Raw genomic sequence first — 18,493 nt, forward strand, 5'->3', positions numbered from 1 at the left:
TGAAAAAGGAAATAGTGGTGCATTGAAAGATATAATCTCATATTAAATGAAAGATTAAGAAGGTTGCATATCATAAGTGTTAGGTATTTCTATGTTGCACCTATGTGTGTATAATGATTAAGATTATGAGGTATTGAACTGGAAGAAAGTAAATGCTTATTTCTTATGTAGGTAGATTAAGTAATGACATTGAGATACCCTAGGGAATACTAGAAATGATTTATTGTATTCCACTTGCGTAATTGTTTGAATAGCTTGAGTGAATTATTCTATGTTCATAACACTTAATTGTTGTTGTGTGCTCACTGCATTTCTTAAGTGATTTTATGTGTTGTATTGTTTAAAAAAAATTAAATTAAATTAGCGTGTTTTTAGCTATATTTCTCTGGGGTATTTTGGCAGGCATTACAGTATGGTTGTCTCCTCAACGAAACATATCTGATATCCATCGGGTCTTATGTCGAAGAAACCTTGGGCTTCAGTGTCCTCCTTTATTTTTCCATCGAAATACTTCTTTCATCAATATCACTATGCCCCGTCGATGAATGAGTCTATTATCTCACCGAAGCTTTTCTTTATTTTCCCTTATTGTTCTTCATCGATAAAGTTATATCGAAAAAACCACGCATATCGAGAACATTCCTTTTAACCTCCTCGAAACCTATATCCTCATCTATATCTTTTATCGATGTAGCTTCCTTTTGTCTGATCGATATTATTCTTTTGATGAAAACGCTCCTTTCGGTGGGTCCTTTTTATGTTGCATTGATAGTAATATTTCCTCGAGAACTTTTCCCGTCGATGAAGACCCTCTCTTCTTTCTTTGATATCTTTTGTCGATGAAGTTATTATCTTCAGTGAGTCCTTTCTGGAATTTATCGGTGTTTCCTTCCTTCGATGCCTCTTTTATATTGATGAGACATCGCTGGGTCTCATCGATACCTTTTATTGATGTAGCTTCCTTTTGTCTAATAGATATTATTCTTTCGATGAAAACGCTCCTTTCAATGGGTCCTTTTTATGTTGCACCGATAGTATTATTTCCTCAAGAACTTTTCCCATTGATGAAGACCCTCTCTGCTTTCTTCGATATCTTTTTTCGATGAAGTTATTATCTTCGGTGAGTCCTTTCTACAATTCATCTGTTTCCTTCCTTCGATGGCTCTTTTATATCGATGAGACATCACTGGGTCTCATCGATATCTTTTTATCGATGTAGCTTCCTTTTGTCTGATCGATATTATTCTTTCTATGTAAATGCATAATCGGTGATAATAATTTTATTTTTTTGATAAAAATTATCATCGTCGGAATTTGATGAATACCAAGCTTTCAACGGATGACTTCTTTGACCGTCGGCTGAGTCCATTGGTTGTCAAATTTTTGATGGGCATGGCATCATCGACCAATCTGATGCCGAGTTTTTGATGGTGGATTTCGTCAACACTCCGATGAAAATTCGTCACAAATCCGACAAACTGCCGTCGGAAATCAGCTCTGAATGTACTAGTGTTTGGTGATGGAATTGGCTTATTCATGATACTCATGCTCATATTCAGTAAGTTGGTTTTGGTTTGGTGATCGGATGCTATCTTGTTTTCTTATAAGCTTGGCTTCTGGTTTTGGCGAGGGTTTCACCGGCAAAGCTAAATGATGAAGATCTTTGATAAATTGCATAAGTGGTGTTGGTGCAGCTTCTGATGGAGCTTTCTTTCTTGGAAAGAAGTTGGTTTCATGGATCAACAAGAAATAGTCATGTACTTCTTTATCTACTGTTGAAGTTGAGTATGTTGTTGTTGCTACTAACTATACATAGGTTTTATGGATGAAGCAAATGTTTAAGGATATAAAGGTGGATTGTGATGCACCAGTAGTTGTTCACTATGATAACTCTATTGCTATTGATATATCAAAGAATCCGGTATTTCATTTTAAGACAAAGCACATATCTATCAAGTATAAATTTTTGAAGGAAAAGGTGGAAGCAAATGAAGTTAGACTAGTTTATGTGAATACTAAAGAGCAAATTGTAGATATTTTCACTAAACCTTTGCCCAAGGAATCATTTGAGTACCTAAGAGATAGATTGGGAGTTTCTGCCCCTCCAGTAGAGACTTGATTGATGTGGTTTGGCATCAGTCTAGTATGGATTATCTGAGATACTTTTCATTCCGGCACTGATGTGGGGATGCTACTGCTCAAGGGGAGTAGTCATCTTTGTGATTCAAAGGTTTATGTTTTTGCTTTGATATTTTGGTCAGATTTTTGGCATTGATGTCAAAGGGGGAGAGATATTGATGTGAAAAAGAAAAAGTAAAAGGGGGAGAGATGTTAAAAAAAAAAGGGGGGGAGAGATATTAATGATAAAAAGTAAAAGGGGAGAGATATTGATAGAGGAGATATACATGTATAATTCAGATCTTTTCTGAGATATCATTCACAGGGGGAATTTGGTCTTTGTTTCAAAACCTCATTGCTACATCTGTATGTGGGAGATTGTTGGTTGTCTTCCATTGGGGGAGACTTGTTTTGCATTTCTTGGTACTTAGATGTTTTTCACATCTATTGTTGCCATCAATGCCAAAGGGGGAGATTGTTGGCCATTTGGAGGAATTGATTATGTGTTGCATTGATGTTTTTTCATTGATGCCAACACTAGTTGTTTGGATGCTTTACCGGCACCCTTCTAGTCCCGGTAGGTTTAGTGGTTTCCGGTTGATTTGGATCCGGCATGATCCGGTAGGATCTAGTATAGTTTGGTGATGGAATTAGCTTATTCATGATACTCATGCTCATATTCAGTAAGTTGGTTTTTGTCTGGTGATCGGATGCTATCCTGTTTGCTTAGAAGCTTGGCTTCTGGTTCCAACGAGGGTTTCACCAACAAATCTTTTGATGAATTGCATAGGTGGTGTTGGTGCAACTTTTGGTGGAGTTTCAGGATGCTGATGGTGATCATGTTCAAGACTTGGCAGATGGAGATCATTATTATAGCGTGTGGACCTATATTGGGTCCCGGTTGGTCTAGGTTATGGATTGGTTTAATGAAGTGTGTGGATTGGACTTCTTGATACGTTTCCAAGATGTCTTATGTGTTGGATATTTTTTTTTTGGTCTAAGGCCAACATGTTTTGTAATTATGTAATTGATTTATTGTCTGATGGCCGACCTGATTGTTTATGGTCGAGGGTTTGTATATATAGATGTAAGATCTCATTGTAGATCATCAAGAAATGGGAATGGGAAATAGATATGTAATGTGCGAATAATGTAATATCATTCAGGTAGAGGATTCTGTCGATCATTAGAGATGGAATTGGATTTATGTAAGAGGATTTTGTCCTTCGGTATTGAGCTTATCTGGAACTATACTCAGGCATAGGAGATGTTATTTTGCAGTTCAACACTTCTCTAAATTATATTCTGGATTTCTATATAGTCAGTGAGACTCCTTTTGTGATGAGCAGTGCACTCTAGGTTGTTGGCCTTCCTACAAGTGCAGGCCCCTCAATTGTAATTCACATACTTACTGCAGAAGTATTATCAGACTGTGGGTAGGCTTCCCACCATGGTTTTTCCCTTTACCACGTTTCCACATAAAAATCTTAGTGTCATGTGGATAGTATTTAATCTGTGAATGTTGTTTATGCTTAATTGGTTTAACTAATATTTTGGTATTTGGTTTAAGCATTCTGATATTAATATTTTGGGTTCTGGTATTAAAGTTTTAATTGCTAATGGTTCTGGTAATCTGTGACAAATGATTCACCCCCCCCTCTAAGTTGTCTTCTAGTTTTTTGAACTATCTAACTCAGGGAGAACCAGATGTAGTATGGTCTTTGATGGCTAGGTTAATAGGTTTGTAGTCACAGTTGACAGTGGTACAGACGCAGTTGTCAAAGCAAGACCGACAACTTGCAGAGGTGAGAGCAGAGCAAGATGCTCTTCAACGAGAGGTTTTGCATCAGATGAGCTATGAAGCTTATTATGTTATAACTTATAGTGTAGCAGTCCTAGTAGCGCAACGGGTTGTTCCATATTCTTAGTATATGGCTCGATCTGAGGGAGCTAGGGCTCCCAGGCAGGACGTTGGTCAACAGGAACCACCTCCTCCACTTGGTGATGAGGGAGAGGCAAAGAGCCAGATTTGTTATATCTCCTAGATTTTTTTATATACCCCATTTTTGTAGCCTATACGATTCTTGCTCTGATGAGACATTGTATTTGATAGTTGATATCATTTGTACTCTTAGACATTGAGATTATGACAAGATATACCAGCTCTTGATTTGATTTCATCATTTATGTGTTGATTGATAATGAGATGTGTTTCTATATGCTTTATTCTATATGTATGCATATCTTTTAAGTATGGATGTATGTAATGTAGATGGATATGGATGGGTTTTTGCTTTATTTTTATTTATTTTCCATATGCAAATAAATGATGAAAATGAGTAACTAGTAATGCAAATGTTTAGTTTTTTTTATGCAGTAATATGAATGCCAATAAATATATAATGAAATATATGGATCTATATAAGATGCTCATGTATGCAGCTAACATCTCAATAGACAAGTATTCAATCAGAGAAACGATGATGAAAAAGGGACCACTTAGCTGAGAAATGACAATCGCTTTAGACTCTCATTCAAAAGATAAAGAGATCAATGTTATCATGCCGAAATCACTTGAAATGCATAAAATTTAGAATGAATGCAACTTAAACCTAGTCACTAGATTTGGTATTCTTAATGTTCATCACTAAGCATTTTTACAAACATAGCAGGCAAAATAGAGTTCCTTTCTTTTCATATGCAATATTAATTATCTTGTCCACAAGACCCTTTTTTCGTTCATATCCTTGGACAGATTACGCATGCATCTGGATTGAAAATTAAATAAATTGCCTCAAAACAGACAAAGAAATGACTCCAGCCTCCCTGTAGCATACAAATAAGCAGAGTTGAGGTATGTCTGGTGATTTCTCCTTGATGTGAAGGCACTTATCATAGACACCCAGCTGATTAGATATTTCCAGATCATCGAAATCACTCCTACAAGCTGAAAACAAAGAAAAGTATTATGCCCCCAATCCTTGCTCCTCTTAGTCAAGATAGACTCACTCGAGTTACTCAGAGGGAATAATAATTGAAAACCAATGTAAAAGACAACACACAAAGAAAATTTCAATCATATCTCAAACAGTTTAGTGATTGTTTTTAGTAGTCTTGTTTTGCTTGTTTACTCAATGATAAAACTCTTTAGTAGTTTGGAGACAAGTGACTGACTCGGAGTGGATGACTAGGTACTACTAACAGAAAGATGACTTGGTTGATACTGCTTAGGACATGTAAATTGATCAATCGATTACCCTAAGACTATGACATTAATCATTTTCAAGCCATGAGGGTTCTAAGAGAACCAGATGTCACAAAAGCGACTAAAAGATATTTACAAGTGAAAGCAAAGATACAGGAGAGCGGGAATGAAAATTGGAAATGCCAAATTTGCATTGATAGATGGAGCGCTTGAGTACAAGAGGCGTTTGTTCACAAGGTTTTCACCTTCTTGGCAAAGAATTATTTTTATCTTTTTTTTTACCAAGGTGCCTGTTTACCAGGTTTTCACCAAGGCATTCAATTTTTCTTTTTCTTTTTTTCTTTTTCTTTTTTTTATGATTTTTTTTTTTATTGTTTTGGACTTTTTAGGTGTACAGGTTGCTGGAGCAGAGAATACTAAGTGAAGAATTTCTTCAAGTGGATGGTGTTTATCGGTTCATGAAAGTTGTTCTCCTTCCAATGTTATGAGTTAATAGGCACCAGAGCCAAAGACTGCAGTAACAATGTAGGGACCCAGCCAGTTGGGTTCAAACTTCCCTTTGTTGTCTTGAAACTGTTGATTTTTAGGATTTTCTCTCAAAACAAGGTCACCAACCTAAAATTATCTTTGTCAAACTTTCTTGTTATAACCTCTAGACATTCTCTTTTGGTAGGCTCTTAGATGATCAAACGCCACTTGCCGACGTTCATCCAGCAACTCGAGTTCTTGCAATCTAGATATTTTATAGTCTTCATTAGTAATAAGACCTTGCATATAAACTCTCAAAGAAGGTATTTCCACCTCAATAGGAAGGACTTCTTTGGATCCATACACCAAAGCAAAAGGTGTAGCCCCAGTAGGTGTTTTGATACTTGTTCTATAAACCCATAGTGCAGGATTGAGTTGCAAATGCCAATCCTTTCCAGATTTGTTTACCATTCTGTGCAAAATAGTCAGCAGATTTTTGTTAGATGCTTTAGCTTGTCCATTACCTTGAGAGTAGTATATGGATGACCAGTGTTGTTTGATTTTTAACTTTTCACAGAGCTCAACTAGATCTTTGTTTTTGAACTGACCTCCATTATCAGTCACAATTGAAGAAGGTATCCCATACCTACAAATGATATAGTTAAGGATGAACAGAGCTACTTGTTTATGGGTTTCTTTGATTAGTGGAATTGCTTCAACCCACTTAGTGAAGTACTCAGTGGCAGTTACGATAAACTTGTGTCTATTAGATGATGCAGAATAGATTTGGCCAATGAGGTCAAACGCCCATTGTTGAAAAGGCTAATGTGTGATGAAAGGTATTATATCCCTTGTTGGAGCATGTATGAGGTTCCCATGTAGCTAACACTTCTCACAAGTTTTAGCAAATATTATAGCATCTTTCTCTATATATAGCCAGTAGTAGCCAGCCCTTAGCAGTTTTCGAGCTAAAGTTAGACCGTTTGAATGAGATCCACAAATGCCTTCATGGAGACTCTTCAGTTTCTAGACACCTAAGAAAAGTACTATTCAAACCTCACCTATATAAATCATTAGCGATGATGACATACCGTGAAGCATTTCGAATAAGGTTTCTTTTCTCATTGCGGGTAAGATTAGCAGGAATAATTTGGTCACTCAAATAGGAGTAAATGTGGCTATAGCGAGATGAATCATGTCCAATAATAGAACAAACCATTTGGGACTCAGGGAAATCATAAGCAGGATAATGTAACTCTTCCACCAGGAATTTAAAGCGGAACTCAGATTCTTGTAGCTGTGGTATAGATGCCAAGGTAGCCATAGCATCTGCTGCTCTGTTTGTTGATCTAGGAATCTGCTGAAATGATATAAAGGTAAAGTATTTCTTGAGGTCATCAACAATTATTTTATAGGGTATCAATTTCTCATCCCGAGTCTGATATATATCATTGACCTGGTTGATAATCAGTTGAGAGTCTCCATAGATGTGTAACTCAACAACCTTCCATTCAATAGCTAGCTTGATTCCATTTACCAAAGCTTCATATTCTGCAATATTGTTTGTGCAAGGAAAGAGAATCGTGTAGGCCTTTGGGATTTAATATCTTTAAGGAGTGATAAAAAGTATTCCAGCACCAGAACCTTGTTGAGTGAAAGACCCATCAAAGAACATTTTCCATGATTGTTGAGCAAGGTGCATGATGGATTCATCCGAAAATTCTATGTACAAAGTTTGATTGTCTTCAAGTGGAGCATCAACAAGTTGATCTGCAATGACATATCCTTTGATAGCTTTGTGTTCTATATATTTAATATCAAATTATTTGAGAACCATGACCCATTTAGCCAATCTCCCTGTAAGTGTTGCTTTGCTGAGAAGGTATTTGAGTGGATCAATCTTAGCCACCATCTTGATAGAATGTTCTATCATGTAGTGTCTTAATTTTTGTGATGCAAATACCAATGGTAAACAAGCTTTTTCTATGATAGTATAGTTCATCTCATAGGACACTAAGGTCTTGCTGATATAGTATATAGCTCTTTCCTTTTTATTCTCATCTTGTTGTGCCAAAAGTGCCCCTAGTGATGTATCAGTAGCTGATATGTAGAGAATAAAGGGCTTGTCTTGAATTGGTGGCATCAATATAGGTGGATTAGAAAGATATTTCTTGATTTTCTTTAGATGTTTTTCAAAATCTTTATCCCAGTTTTATATAACTCCTTTTCGTAATGCCTTTGTGAATGGTTGAGCCTTATCTACTAGTTGAGAAATAAAGTGTCTTATTGATTGGAGCCGCCCTTGTAAACTTCTCATTTGACTGACATTCTTTGGAGGTGCCATTTCCATGATAGCCTTAAATTTTTCTAGATCCACTTCAATTTCTTTCATTGAAAAAATATATCCTAGGAGCTTACCAGATATAACCCCAAATGCACATTTCTTAGGATTTCATCTGAGTTTGAATTTTTCCATGTTGTCTAATATTGGACCTAGTTCTGATAGATGTGTTGATCTTTTCATAGATTTAACTAGAGTATCATCAACATAATCCTCCATGTTTTTATGTATCATATCATGAAAAATTGTTCTTACAGTTCTTTGATAAGTAGTGCCTGCATTCTTTAAGCCAAAGTGCATTACATTCCAGCAGAAGGTTCCCCATGCACAGGTGAATGTTGTTTTCTCTTGATCCTCAGGTGCAATTTTGATCTGATTGTATCCAGAAAAAACATCCATTAAAGAGTACATTTCATAGACAACAATCATGTCCATGGTCATATCTATGTTGTTTAGTGGAAAATCATATTTTGGACAAGCTTTGTTTAAATCTCTGAAATCTGTGCAAACATGTATTGATTTGTCAGGTTTAGAAAGAGGTACAATATTAGATATCCACTCAGCATAATCAATTTCTCTGATGAATCCAGCTTTTAGTAATTTTTCTAGCTCAGCTTTAACAAGTAATGCAACATGAGGATGCATTTTTTAGAGTTTTTGCTTAATAGGTTTAACTCCTTGAGTGATAGAAAGATGATGTATTATGAGGTCAGGATCTAGACCCGACATATCAGCATATGTCCATGCAAAATTGATCTTCTTTTTTGTGAATAAATCAACAAATTCTTTAAGTTCTTCGGCCGACAAGGATTGAGCTACATGTATGGTGTGCTAAGCTTCTCATGTTCCAATGTTTATTAGTTGTGTAGGTTCAATTAGCACTGATGATCACTGTTGAAAGTGATTACGTAAAATGTAAAGTATCTAACCTTCAAGCGCCTCAGTGAGGTTTTCACCGTTAGGTACGTCCTTTATTTTTACTACTTTTTTTTTGACACCACTACGGTGTGGTTTTCGCCATCAAAACTATTTTTTTCTTTTTCTTCTTTTTGCAACTAAGATACTTGACATGTGTTATTGTCATGTTCTCACTTTTTTCACTACTGGAAGAGTCCATTTGTTCAACTGCATTAAGATAACAGACTAATGTATAGTCATTGGAAAAGGTAGGTATATTCATAGGTTGATCTTGGAGAGTACAGTCAATAAGCTCAGGATGTACTAGGGATAAAGATTTAGCAGGTTCAAGGGAATTCATGGTAATGTCATCACAACCACGGACCAACAAGTCAAATTCTAGAAGACTACCTTGCGTAAACGTCTCAAGACTAGGAAGACTTATAACATGATTATCAAAGTTTATGTTATTATTTAGGGAATCTAACCCAATAGACCTACCACCAGCACCATCCTCTACTTCAGACTGTACTACATATCATGGTTCGATAGTAACAGGTTCAGCAGATAGAGTTTCAACATTCATAACGAAGTAGTCATAGTTTGGTTTTGAATAGGTAATGTCATAAATAGAGCTTATGTCAGAGTGATCAGAGTCAAAAGATGAAGCCTCTAACTCTTCTTCAAGTGGCTTAGTGAAAGTATGTATAGTGTCAATATCTACATCTTTTTTATTGTAAGTTCCTTCGTGATTTGGTTTGATGATCACTTGTAGTTGACATACCTATTGACATAACCTTGATGACTATGTTAGTCTATGTTGTCTTTTCCATTCAGCTTCCTCTGGACTAATGATCGACCCTGCTTTTGTAGCTTCTAGTTCTTCATTTGTAGTCTCATACCTGATTTTCTCTATCTTATTAGAGGGAGATATAGTAGGTGAAGAATTTTCTTGTGTTCTTTCTTCTTTCAGCTGTTGTTCATAGTCTTCTTGTCTTTTTAGTCTAATTTTCTCTATTTCCTTTTGTAGTTTTAAGCGCACTATATCTTGTGCTTCATCTATGATATCACTTGTTTCTTCAAGATTTTCTTCTGTAAATGCATCTGAGAGAGGTTATGGACCCCATTCATACGCATTCGAGTCAGTTTCTTAATCATCTACTTGCATTCTTCCTGTGTATGTGGCCGGAATGTTCAGTGGTGCAAACAATTCTTTAATTCCTCCCATTTCTTCTCTCATATCTTCTGGGACTTTTACTCCTTGTAGTGTTACTGCTGATATAGTTGGAACTTGATTACAATCTTCTTCTTCTCTCTTGATTGCCAGTTCTTCTCATTTTTTCATACTCTTCCTGAGTTTGCTAAGTATTTATTTCATGTGATGTTGAAGGTAGTATCTTTTTCCTCCACTTAAGCTAATGATGAGAAGTATGTTTTGATCTGATGACTCCTCTAAATGGTATCCAAGTCCAACTTTATCATTTGTAGACTTAGTTTGTAGCTTAATAGGTTCAACATTACCTTCTTGATGCTTGCCCAGAGGATTGATACCTGAATATCCCATGTGTTTAGTCATCTTATAGCCTAGACCATATTGTTTAGGGGAAATCTCAAAGTGTTGCACTTCTTTGTTTTCACTATCTTATTTGAAAAGCCATTTGAGAACAACCTCCTCTTATGTTTCATCTGCAAGGGAAGTAGAGGACTGTACAAAAATACCATCATAAATGACATTTGGAGTTGAAGTTTGTGGCTTCATAGCCTCTGATGGTTTTCTAGACTATCTTGGTGATGGAGAAAGAGACATTAATGAAAGTATAGGTTCTATTTTGTATCCATCCATGCCAATATATGTGATTTTCAATTTCATTTCTAATTCTTTCATCAAAGTTTTTTAACTTTCAGCTGCAGAGGCTGCTCTGTTATGAGGAACAAAGGTATCGGTACACTATTTTAATGCACTACAATGCAACTCCATTATAAGGAAATTTCAAGAATTGATGATAAGTAGATGGTACTTATTGCATTTCATGAATCCATGGCCTGCCCAACAAGATGTTGTATGAAAGAGGAAGATCAAGCACCTGAAAAATAACATCTCTTTCCATCGGTCCTACCCTGATTGGTAATAGTACCAGACCTTTAGAGGCTATTTCTTCCTCATCATAAGCTTTGATTGTTATTTTCTTTATTGGATTAATGACATGTTTATAAAATCCCAACCATGATAGAAAACTATAGGTACAGATATTCAACCCAGCACCTCCATCTATCAAAACACATTTGAATCAGTGTTTATGGATCATAGCTTCGATGTGTAATGGCCAGTTATGTGGGTGATTCGGTAAATTGTCATCTTCTTCAGAGAAAGTGAGGTAATGAGGCAAACTCAGGTGATGCACCATAGATTGAAACTGATCTACATTTAAATCTTTGGGGACATTAGTAGTGAGCAAAGCTTTGTCCAAGATCTCTCTATGAGTAGAAGAGATCTTAAACAGTTCAAAAATGCAGATTTGAGCGGTGGTTCATTTTAATTGTTTGACAATGTTGTAACTAGGAGAGGATGATGAAGCCACCTGTTTAGATTTAGTCGTGATCATATCTAGTTGTCTATTTGAAGAAGTCGATAGGTTTGATGTTGTTTTCTCGGGAATTAAGGAACTAGCTCCTTTTAGAGTAACCTTCTTTTGAGTGTGGGTTACAACATTTGCAGTTTGCATTTTATTTTGTTTATCTTTGACTATGATCACGTTGCAATACTCAGATTGGGAAGATTAAATTATGTTGATCACATTGTCATTGTTGTTGTAGGTGTAATTGACTTTAGCACCTCCTTTGGATTTTGAGGAATCACCTTGTTCATAAGTAGGCAAAGGCTCTTTAAAAGCTTTTTGATCATCATTAGTCGTGTCATTTCCAACAATAATTTTGCCAACATCGATGAGGTCTTGAATCTCATGTTTAATTTTCATGTTGTTGTTTGTTGTATGGCCTTTGTTTTGATGATATTCACAGTACTCATTTTCCCTCCACCATTTGGGTTTAACATCTCGATCATATGGTCTAGAGTTTTCTGGCAATGTTATCAAATTATTTGCAAATAAAGTCTTAAGAGTTGATTCATACGATTCCTCCAAAGGAGTGAAATCGCGTTTAGGTTTTGAAAGCCAAGGCTTCTCTTTAAACCACTATTTTCATTTCTTCATAGGGTTTTTGGCCACAGTTTCAATTGCTTTGAGGGCTTGTGTGTCGCTAGCTAGATTAAATATTGTGGGTTTTGATTTTAGTTTAACAGTGTCCACCACTCCATCATTAACAATGTTTATGTTGTTATCTTTACCATATTTCCAATATTTATTCTTTTTCTTTGGAACTAGAGCCTTGTTGTGTTTCTTTCCAAAGTGATATATCTCCTTTCTTTATAAGCACATCTTCCATTCTGAGGGCACTATCTACCATTTTGTTGAATGAAGTCTACACTTGCATTTGGATATTATATTTTAATTCAGGGATCGGGTTATTAAAAAAAGTTCATCTTCTCAGAATCTGGAATATGCCATGAATATCTAGAGAACATCTTTCTCCAACTTTGAAGAAAAGTGAGAAAAGGTTCTCCTATTTTTTGTTTGGTGTTGCAAAGCTCGACCATAGTGACTGGATGACAAATATTATAGGAGTATTGTTGGGAAAACAATTTGAATAATTCTTCAAAAGTTTTAATTCCCACAGGTAGGCTTGAAAACCATTCCATAGAATGTCCTCCTAAAATCCTCGGGAAAAGGTGCATGAGATATGTGTGTTTGTGCATGAACTCCATACATAAAGCACAAAATTCTCTGACATGGTCTTGAGGATCTAAATTAACATCATATTTGTCAAACTTAGGAATCTCCACTCTTGAAGGAAATGGATGCATGTAAAAGTTTTTGTCAAATGGGAACAGGCAGATCGTGTCCAAAGAATATTGCTTTGATTATTTATCCTTGTTTTTCATTTCTGTGATTTCAGTCTGTAACGCTTGTAATTGTTTGTTTACCAGTGCTAAGGGTGTCTCTTCCTCTTTAGTGATAAAGGTTCCAATGTTATAATCAGTAGGAAGTTTAGTGCCTTGTTTTGCTAGCTCTAGAAAATAATCTTATTTTTCTCTAACCATGATAATCTTCATCATTTTTCAGAAATCTTTATCCTTTTGACAGCTATTTATATAAAATTTTGTAAGTTCAGAGGCTTCAGACTCACTAGATGATGAATCAATGTCATTAGTATGGAAACTGATATTGTCATAAGTATTATGTTTAGAAACTTCTCTTTCTTGCCTCTCTCCAAACATGGTGGAAGATAAGGGTTGGTCAAAAATTGGTATATTTGACGATGAAGGTTTATTAGAGATGGGGTCCTCTACAAAGAATGGATTATCTTGTAATGAAAAGGAAGATCCTTTACCTTTTGTAGATTTCTTACCATAACTTCTGGTTTGAGTAGGCATTTATGATTGATGTGACCAAGAACTAGATGTGATGCAGAAGTCAAGAGCAAATTGAAGCTATTTGTTCATTTAACGTAGTAATTGAGAAAAGTGACTAAGACTCGGTCTGGTTTCAGGAATGATCTATCCTATATAAGATGTGATCTAAGTAACTTAGTTTTATTTGAGAGAAGTGAGTAAGACTCAATCTGGTTTTTGAAATGATCTATCATGTATAAGACGTGATCAAAGTAAATTAAGTTTGATAAGTAGTTGATTGAACTAGCTGAAAGATGATCGACAAAATCGTGCAACACAACAGCAGGGGTACACTATCAAGATTGTTTATGCACAGAATGTAGACCGATTAGGCAAGTATGACTATTCTGGAAAAGTGTGTAGACAGACAAGCTTCTGGACTGACAAAATCATGAATTTGTACAACAAAGTTTTCAGACCCAGATGATAATTTAACTGTTCCCAAACGACACAGACAATTTCCTGTACAAGTTGCTTCCTAAACTTGCATGATGGTTTAATGCTCTCCAGATGACAATCTGGTGAGGATTATGATTATCTGTACGACAATTCACCTAAGACCAAATGACAATTCTCTAGGACCAAAACGATAATTCTGAGGACCAGGACGACAATTCTAACAAGACCAGACGATAAACTGACAGGACCAATTAAGACTTGTACAATAATAGGTATATAGCTAAAGGATTATCAGTAGACTCCTACGACAATGGACTGGAAAGAGATGAGATTCTGACACGAATAGAGTTTCGATGACTGACAGAGACCAGATTTTGACACGGACAAAATTTTGATCACTGAGTTTTTGACATTGTTGATTGTTTTCTCTAGTTTCTGTATTTCAATTTTAGTTTCAGGGACACAGAAAACATGCAAGATGTATAATGACTTCAAACACAACACTCTAACCCTATAGAAGTTGGCTTAGAGAAGAAAACCTTTGCTTGCAGACTCAAATACACACCCAATAGCTAATCAGAATATGGTCGTTGTCTCTTGCAATGGATTCTCAACTTCATATTAGGTGACTCCAAATGCTAATGGGGGCACGAAATGGCAAGTATCTTGGAAGAGTTACTATATCTCTTACACAAAGATTATCTCCCTTTAGAAAGTGAATTGGATAGCCTCTATCTTATAGTTCTTAGTCAAGATTTTCAATTGAAATTACCCCTTGAAGTCACGCAAGCATGATTGAGGCCTATAGCTCGACAAGGTACCGAAACAAGTTGCAGTCATGTAAACGTGATTGAGACCGTGGGGCCCTAAAAATTGCTTGATATGAGAGATCTCAAAGAGAAAAGTCAAATAATCCCATCCTCTGAGACTTTAATCACCAGAGGCCTATTTATTATAGTGAGTTAGAATGCTCATGTCCAGTTGTACTCACTTGGGTCGTTCTCACAGGGTGATTACTTTTTCCCACTATGGCAGGCCCACTAAAGGTACACAAATCTCAAACTTAGAAAAAGCTTCGAGGGTCTAGATTTTTTATTGTCTGTGCAGACAAGAGCATACTCTCCTACCTCTTAGATTTTTATTTAAACATAAAAGATAGGTTTGTTCATTAACCACATAGAAATTTAAGTGCCTAAAAAAAATGAATTTAAAGAATATACGAAGTTCAGTTGAGTCTCCTCAAGTAACCTGCAAAACAACGAATCAGTAGTCATATTATTTTTGTGCGACAGGCGTGTTCTTCGACAAGCATTCTGCAAAAACTAGCTAGGCTGTCAAAATATCTCAGGTAGACATAAAACAAGCCAAGGTTAGCATTAGTACCATAAAAATTCAATAAGAAAAACCTAAAATTGCAGTCTATTTTAATACCAAAAACTAGAATACCATACGAGTATTCTCACCCAGTTGTACAATAATTCGCAACAGACCGTATGATACCTGCATTTTGTCATTCGGGCCTCTGTGAAAACTTGTACAATTTTTTACAGTAACTGTACGGAAAAAAATCTGAAAAATAAAAGTTCATCTATGAGGTCGAAAGATGTAGGTTTTGTGCCCTAAGGTGGGCACCAAAAATGTGTGTGTGAAAAGTGGAATAAGTATGCAAGTTGTAAGACACAACACTTCAATTAAGTCATTGCATGCATGGTTAGACATTTATAATCATGAATATAAAAACCATAACAAATCGACCTATTGTCTTCTAAAAGATGCAAGTATAGACTTGCTCTCAGATTTGTATAAGCAATATCAGTGACTAAACTACACCAAGATGAAGTATTTAATCTATATGAGCACAAGATTAAGCTAAATGTATGCAAGATTAAGCTAGATATGCAAGATTAAGCTAGATGAATGAAGATTAAGCTAAATGATTGAATATTAAGCTAGATGAAATCAAGCAATCATAATTAAACTAAATATGCAAAAAGCTAAACTAAGATGCAATAATCTCAAAGCACAATATCTTCAATGACTCTAGAGCAAAAACTGCATAATATCAATAAATCTCCACGGTGTTTTGAATGAGAGATGAACGCTGAATTTATAGAGAGTCAAAAGAGAGACCAACGGTCAAGATCGATTAACAATGAGTGGTTGAGATTCCTCCATAAAAAACATATTTCAGAATAATTGAAATAATTGAGAGATTAGATTCAGTTAATCTTGAGATAGATTCCAATTATAGCTTGATTGAATGCATTCAGATTATAGGTCTGAGTTTGCATTAGAGATAAACTTTAGTTGATTCCATGCACTTAAGATAAAAATAGTTGATACCATGTTCTTTAATTTGCTCAAGATTTTTATTTAGAAAAAGACTTTTCAATGTAACTGAACCTCTTTCCTCAAGAAAAGCTTTGAGTTTTAATTTTAGAGAAGATGATTAATTCAATTTAATTGCTTTTCTGATTTTTCAAGTTATCTCAAATTTTATAAAAAGAAATATCTTAAGTTTGATTTCTTCTCTCAATTTAATTCTTTTCTTTTGTTTTCAATTTAACTCTTTCTTTTGCAGATTAATTCATTTTTTGTGATTAATCTCTCTTTGTAAATTAATTCTCTTTTTGTAAATTAATCTCTTTTTGTAAATTAATTCCTTTTTTATGATTAAATGACAAATTTATTTATTAATTAAATATGCTAGGATATTTAATTTAATAAAATAGGATAATTGATCAAAATGATTTACTTGGAATGATTAATTAATTAAATGAATATTTAATGAGTGATTTATCTATCATATAACATTAATGATTGAGAATTAATCAATTAGGTGCTCAAAGTTGATTTAATTGTCTTTGGTTAGGACCTTGGTGATGTTGTCGAGATTAGGGGCCCATGGTTTAGATGACCATTTTTAGGGTATTATAACAAAAAGCTTCAAACCATTATATTGCATCCCTTCGTAACTAATTATATTAGTGCATAATAAAAAGAGACTTGATTAAAATATTAAAAAAATTTGACAAAGTTTGGTAACATGTATGAAATAGAATATAATGATGAAACATGAGAATATCTTGGTGAATGCAAGTAAGCCTTTTATAGTGACATTATGAGTAGCAACGCATGACCCTTGGGTCTACAAAGGTTCTACTTTAAGCTGGGTGTGCTCCACATCCACTGGCTAACTTTCTGAGCACCTAATCTCCTATGACCTTCCAATATGTTTCCTCCTACTAGTACACCTCATAGTCACTCGGCCATTTGTAGTTCTGAAACATAGAAACATTTGCAAGGTGATCTTTCCATTTTTTATTTGTCATTTCCCTCACTTCTGCAACAAACTTTGCATAATCAACATCCAATGTAATAATCCCATCCTAAAATAAATTGAAACTTTGAATAGTCATATCCTTTTCTTCCTTCATATGTGTGATAATTTTTGGCAAAATATGACAAAAATCAATCTTCCAATCACCGAAATCCTTCATGTGCTTATCCTTATTGGTGATTTGTGATCTGGTCCAATGTTGAAATGTATGAAGAGTCAATATTGTCTCTCATCTTTTGTTCTTCATTGGTAACATACTTGATCTCTTCGATGATTGCACTCACTATTTTTTAGTCTCCTTTATTGCTAGGGGAACATCAAGATCCCTATGGATTACCTTGCACAAGGTGACCAAATTATGATATTCTCATTGCCATATTTTTGCTAAGGATTCCAATTTAGGTTTATTTTCTTTAAATGTATCTAAAAATATTCAATATGGACTCATAGCCCTCATAACCTCTTTGAATTTGTCAATAATGAATTTTACCCTATGGGACAATACTTGCTCAAAAGTATTCAGGATATGTTGGGGCATGGCTGCTCTTAATTCTTTGATCGCCTTTTCATATTTTTTCTTTCCTTCACCACATCCCTGGTTATCTTTAGTACTATCTATTGGCTTGGGAGGAGCATGCTTATGCAGGATAGTGGCTTTATTTTGGTTACCATATTGTTCCTTTGCCCTATCCTTCAATGTAGCATTTTCAATACACAACCTATTAATTCCATCATTCATTTCCATATGCCCCTTTCCAAGTTCAACTATCTTATGTTGCATGTGTTATAATCCATCCCTAGTGAACATGGAAAAGTGCATAGTCAGTGTGAGTGCCTCCAATGGGGAGGTATCTTTCATGGTTTTTAGGATTGTTGTCCCTTTTGTTTCTTTTACCATATCTACTAGCCTTGGTTTTCTAGTGCTCTTTAAATTCACCCAAGCAAATATTATTTTAGTCTTTGGATTATATCATGTGCCACTTACCCCTTCTTTAGAGTCAAACTCTGGTACTAGCATGGGGTCCTTTTGCTGCCTTGGTCTAATAGAAACATTTGTTTTAGGTTCGGTCTTAGAACAATCAACATATTACTTTTCAAAACCACTTCCCTTGCTTCTATTAGAGTGACATGTATACCATCAAATTTTATTTCTTTGAAGGTTTGATCAATAACCTTCTTATGCTTGGATTCCTCCACACCCATGAGGTTCATCTGTTT

The sequence above is a fragment of the Cryptomeria japonica genome, chromosome 11 (genome assembly GCF_030272615.1).
Source record: "Cryptomeria japonica chromosome 11, Sugi_1.0, whole genome shotgun sequence".
Classification (NCBI taxonomy): domain Eukaryota; kingdom Viridiplantae; phylum Streptophyta; class Pinopsida; order Cupressales; family Cupressaceae; genus Cryptomeria; species Cryptomeria japonica.